The sequence below is a fragment of the Leptonotus elevatus genome, chromosome 22 (assembly GCF_054856555.1).
Source record: "Leptonotus elevatus isolate MCC_2025b chromosome 22, RoL_Lele_1.0, whole genome shotgun sequence".
Classification (NCBI taxonomy): domain Eukaryota; kingdom Metazoa; phylum Chordata; class Actinopteri; order Syngnathiformes; family Syngnathidae; genus Leptonotus; species Leptonotus elevatus.
Window position 1 is genome coordinate 7326232 of NC_141260.1, and position 5824 is coordinate 7332055.

Genomic DNA, 5824 nt, shown 5'->3' on the forward strand with positions numbered 1-5824 from the left:
TTGTGTGTTACTACAGCATGGCAAAACGTAGTGGATCCGGAATTAGCAGCTGACCAGTACAGAAGGCAGTGTTTGCAAACCAATGAAGATAAGCCATACCTAAAAATAATAATAGACATTGGAGAAGACGTAATGGACCAGGAAGCCAGAATCCTCACTTTTTACAAGACTCCCAATATAGATTGGGCCAAACCATTTCAAGCTAAACTAAAAGGTGCTGTAAACAAACCTCAATTCAAACATGTTGTTTTTGAGTATTGTATTCGTAACATGTTTTGCTTTTTATATATTTGCAGGGGTGCAGATAAGTAGCATGTTAGTGCGCATGAGCACCAAAATTACAATAATGTAGTAATGTACTTGTTAAACTTATTTTTTTTTCTTTTCTTTTTTAAGTTCACACTTAAAGCTTTCTATGAACAACCGCTAAGACAGCTAGCTTGAGTAGCCTCTCTCCCTGGAAACTGATGCATTTGCATGGAGATGTGGCTGAAGGCGTCGTACAAGTGCTGCCAGAAGGACAGTTATCTTCGCATCACTGTACTGTGGCTACGGCAGTCATTCAAAATATGTAATGACACGAAAGTGGTCCATGTTGCATGTTGCATGAATATTTTTATTGTGGGAGTACAATGCTGTAACAGCAATCCCACATGAACATATGAAAACATGAAAAATACAAATTTGAAGGCCAGAAAACCCATGACCTGAAAGATGGATGTGATTGCTTGTGTTTTTAGGAGATGTGGCCATTGGAGAAGGGGTTAACAGACACTTCTTCAGTATGATAATGCACAAGTTACAACATGGTTTCAAACTTGATTGCGGTAGGTCTTAAAGAATCCTAAAGACACTGGCCCAACTCCACTAAAGTTTGTTTGTTTAAGTTGCAAGGCAAAATAGAACATAAATGTTAGATAATTGACTCATGATTTTATGAAGGAATTACGTGCACCATCCTGGCAGACAGCTTTAGTTATGGTCAGTGATTATATTGCAAATTATTGTAAATTAATCATTCAGCAAATACAAGTTATCATTCAGCTATACTATGAATAACTAACAACAGACAGCATAGCCATAACACATGACAAATCTGTCAATCTAAAGATTAATACACAATCATAGGCAGGAAATTGCAATCATGTGGTTATTATTACCGTATTGAACATAAAATGGCAAACCCCATTAAAAAATTATTATTGTTTTTATAGGAACCGCATGCGGCACTGTGCTGTTTGAAGGCCAACCAGATCATTTAATCCCTGCCACTTCCCAAGTATTTGCACAGAATGACCTGTTTGTCATGGCAGGAAGAATGATTGGACATTCTTTCCTTCATGGGGGCCCTTGTCTGTTAGGTATTAGTCCAGCAGTAATTCATGTGTTGCTTGGTAAATCACCACAGACAGCGACAATCATGTTAGAAGATGTGGCAGACATGGACATCAGGGAGACCATACGCCCGGTAAGTACGGTAAAGTGCAAGGTTATCCATTGGAAAACATTGTCATTCAATGAAAAAATATGGACTATACTTTTACTTTTTAAATGTAATTTATTGGAAATAAATGTGCGGTATTTTCTTTTTAAAGCTGTTTGAGAATCAAGAATCTGCTGGAAAGGAAGAAACAAGTGAAAAAAGAGGACTCAATGAGTGTCAGACAACGGCTGTTAATGACCTGGCATTGGCATGGGACATGCCTATATTAACGGCTAGTAACAGCACCTGGCTCCTTCACAATCTACTTCAGCATGCAGTAAGTGTGGCTGACTAGCGTTATATCCATCAAAAGTTGTCCTACTTAAGTGTCTCCTATCTAACAGTATATCATGCTTTGATAAATGTACATTTTACACATTACCTCTGTATATGTAACTGGATAGCCGATAGGCCAATTCCATATTATTACTCTCAAGAAATGTTTCTCGGCATACAATCCTATAGGAGGATCTTTGATGAAAAATGTTTGCGCATGCGCGGTTGGTTGTGTGACAGAAAATGATAGCGGGCTCAGTCGCGCTGTATAGATGAGACGTCAAACAATATCGCCCATTTCAAGGCGAGGAACAAGTCAGGGTGGCTGTTGATCATGCTTTGGAACACCTGAATAAGACTGAAAAAGAAATATGACTTAGTGTTTTTTTATAGCTACTGCACAAACTCGATTTCTTCGTTTTTTAAATCCTCTCCAAATAACAAATCTATAGGCTCAAGTAATTACCGGTAATAAAGTGAGCCTCACAAACCCTGTCAGCATCAACTGGAAACCAGGCTTTGAGCATCAAATTATACCCTCCTGATATCTCGCAGCCATCACAATATGTCACAATGAACATTATGTCACACACGATCCTCGAATATATTTACCGTATTGAAATTGGAGAACATTTGATTTACGATGTTTATAAATTTATTAAACATAAACAAGAGGACTTCAGACATTTTACAACTTGCCTTAAATACATGTATACATTATATGCTTAATGAGGGTTGTAGGAGGAAAATTGTACATTTTTTAATAAATGAATTATAACTAACTCAACAAAAGATGCCTCTGCCAAATCTAATATTGGGGTCTAAAGAACTGAGCGATAAAAGAAAAAAGGGGTCGTCAAAGCAGCACATACTGTCCAGTGTCCACTTGTTAAAAAAATTGTGACCACCTTGCCACACCTGCCTCCCGGCCCGACACTAAGAGCCTAGGAGCTGTATATGTCTAATCTGTATGTATACCTATAGTATATATAGTAGTCTTCTCTCAGGATGGGAGAGGTAAGATGGTCGCCCTGTGGCTTCAATGGCTTGCACGGTGTGTATGGGCTGTACAGCAATATATACAGACCAGTGTTTGAATGTGCACAGAGTAATAATTGAATTGAATTTACTGCATGTATATATTTACTTGGAGTCCCTTCATCCATACCTCACTCACCCCTGTGATACTTTAGGGTGCTCGGCCGAAACTCCCGCCAACTCAAACAGCTGAAGCAAGGACTAAAAGAAACCCTCATTATGCTGTTATTGGAGTCTCGACCCGATGCAGTGGCATCAGTTTTTCCAACAGAAACAAAGTCTGAGTGCAGTGTGGAGGTATTCAATGAAGCATGTCTAGGATTCTAAAATGTCTGTAATTTTCAAAATAAAATTTTTTGCATGGGAATTAACTGGAATTTATGGGAATGCAAACGGAATTCATTAGGTCAAGATTGACCAGATAACTTAATTACACTTGGGTTAAATAAATACCTTTTTTTTTTTTTTTTTTAAAGGTTGTGCGAGTTTGAGTGAGCCTGCTCATGGGCATGTTGGGGGGAAGGTTAGGGTTTTCTTTGTGCTGTACTATGGATGTTTTACTCACTCAACGCTTTTGAGTTGCAATGTAATGTATGAAAGGAGCTATATCAATTTTGATGTGACGACAGTCTGGCAAAACAAAAAAATATTTATTTTTTCATTAGGGTTAGTTCAAGGTTGCAAAGATGTTTGCCAGACCCACCACCCATCCATCCATTTATTACCGCTAATCCGGAGTCGGATTCACGGGGGCAGCAGCTTTAGGAGGGAAGCCCAGACCTCCTCAGCCACTTGAACCAGTTCCTCCGGCTGGATCCCAAGGCGTTCCCAGGCCAGCCCAGAGACATAGTCTCTCCAGCATGTCCTGGGTCGTCCCCGGGGTCTGCCGCCGGTGGGACATGCCCGGAACACCTCTCCAGGAAGGCGTCCAGGAGGCTTCCGAACCAGATACCCGAGCCCCCTTAACTGGCTCCTTTCCACGCGGAGGAACAGCGGCTCGACCCTGAGTCCCTCCCGGATGACTGAGCTTCTCACCAAATCTCTTAAGGGAAAGCCCGGACACCCAACGGAAGAAACTCATTTCGGCCGCTGTGTGGCAGACACTCGCAAAGAAATTTCAACATGTTCATTATTCCTTTGCGATTTACATAGAATGTTTGGTGCCGTAAATATACTTTGCAAGTGTCTTGAGAACATCTTTGCAACCTTAGAATAAATAATAATTAAAAACTGACAACAAAGAAAAACTCGCTACATGCACAGTCCCTTGCATGCAAACCTTTGACGCACAGTTAGATACAACCTTTAAGCCCATATCCAAATGAGAGGGAGAGTGTTTGCTTAGGGTTAGGGTTATATTATTGAATATTCGTCATCATATGTTCAGTTATGCAAACATTTTTAATGTTTTTTCCTTGTTCCAAGGAAATTTTGATTTGGAATCATTTTCAGTGAACAATTCCAACCTTGAACAAAGTCTGATGAGAAATCAACAATCACATGTTCTCCTCAGCAGGATACACATTTCATTGTTAGGCTGTTGAGACCACAACATCAGCCTTCACACAATTAACACCCATGTGTGGATTGACCATATGTATAAATTAGAGAGAAAATTGTAAAATAGAATGAATTGGTTCAATGCCAACTATGGTGCCATAATGATTGTCTCATTTGCTGTCCTAGGTTGTTTTGGACCTAATCAAATGGCCTGAGGAATCTGGGTTGGACGATGAAGATGGTTACTCCGTTGACTGTAGATGTAGAATAATGGGGTACTTGCGTCAGTTTGTGAGGACAGGTAAATTACATGTTGATATTTGTGCACATTTTGTAATGCATAAATGCAGATTTTCAAATGTGGTTGAAAATCAAGTTTTTTTTTAACCATTTTTTCTTGTTTATGAACACAAGTTGTATTATGAGTATTAAGCATAAGCATACACATATTGCTACAAGGCAGAATTTTAATTTATAGATACATCTGTGATTTGATTTTCTTAAATGATCATCCTCTAGCAGGGATCACTTTTTTTCCCAGATGTTGCAGAACCTGTTTTTTTCTCAAAAAAATACATAAATTAAATTATAAAAACAGTAATCTAATTGATTATTGTTACTTAATAGCATGCACAGCTTAATTCCACTTTTTTTCTCCTTTTTTTTAGGGTCTCAAGAGAATCTTAAAAGACTCCTGAAGTTCTGGGTGGGATGGGAGATACCCATGCCAGATATGAAAGTGGAGGTGGTGAGAGCGGAACATCCCACGTCTTCTACATGCTTCCAAAACTTAAAGTTACCTGGCCACTACAGCCATTACACAGAATTCAGTGACCATTTAAAGAACTGCATCGCCACAACTGATACTGGTTTTGGTTTGGTATAGATCAAAATCTTTATTTCATTACTTTAAATAATGTAGTTCTGATGTTTTGCTAGATAGGTTCTTATTACAGTTCATTGTCAATTTGTACGAAAAGACAATATATAGCACTAAATTATAAAATGTAATTTAGTGCAGGCAGTTTTAAACAAATAACAGCCCAGAAGCGCTTGGCTAGACCCTACACATAGTTTATACTGTGCATGTAGTTCACTGCAGCCAAATAATGGTCTACTCCCATGCGTGTAGAAGGTCCTGCTGGATCCACAGCAGCATGGAGTCCAGCCAGTTCTTGAGGTGTCAAAGGGCAGTCAGTTTCAGGCACATAGACACAAGAGTCGGTGTTGCTGGACACAAGGCCACTACTCTCCCAGTTTATCAGGGGGATGTTCAAATCCTGTAGTTGATATGAAAAACAACTCATTGTCTACTGTTTAAAGTAAGTTTTGCTTACCAATTTTTTAAAAGTACTTACAACATCATTAGACTCTTGTACATTATAGTGCAGTCCCATGTGCCACAGTTGGTTCGGGGTACGATTTCCCTCGACTGTCCCAGCCATCTTTAAAAACATCAAGCTGGGCTTGTAGGCGAGGAATGCAGACATAATGGCAGCAGAAAAGGTGAACACTGCTGGACAGGTC

At 39.4% G+C, this 5824-nt stretch overlaps 1 long non-coding RNA gene across 1 annotated transcript; it reads left to right on the top strand.

Moving 5' to 3' along the window:
• The first annotated feature begins 559 nt into the window (after positions 1-559).
• LOC147155463 (uncharacterized) lies at positions 560-4631 on the top strand. The gene is made up of 5 exons (XR_015092347.1): positions 560-827; positions 1215-1468; positions 1596-1760; positions 2953-3094; positions 4484-4631. It is a non-coding gene; the product is annotated as an uncharacterized LOC147155463 (long non-coding RNA).
• The last annotated feature ends 1193 nt before the right edge of the window (positions 4632-5824 follow it).